We start from the raw sequence: 314 nt of genomic DNA on the forward strand, positions 1-314 counted from the left end.
GCAAGTAACAAATTATATATATATAATCAATCATGTTGGGCTCGTGCTTAGCACGGGCCATATTTAATCTAGTATATATATATATATATGTGTGTGTGTGTGTGTGTGTTTGATACGCTCAAATTACACATCCCTAAAGAAGTATACACGATCGTTGTCAAAAAAAGAACTCAACTTGTAGGTTGGGGTCAATTCCACGAGAAATATGGTTCAGACTTAAACTTAACTTACTATTATATTCGTTTAGTCAAACTATTTTCGAGACAAGTAAATAAAGGGGGGNCAAGTAACAGATTGTTGATTAAGTAACAAGT

The sequence above is a fragment of the Solanum stenotomum genome, chromosome 1, assembly GCF_019186545.1.
Source record: "Solanum stenotomum isolate F172 chromosome 1, ASM1918654v1, whole genome shotgun sequence".
Lineage (NCBI taxonomy): Eukaryota > Viridiplantae > Streptophyta > Magnoliopsida > Solanales > Solanaceae > Solanum > Solanum stenotomum.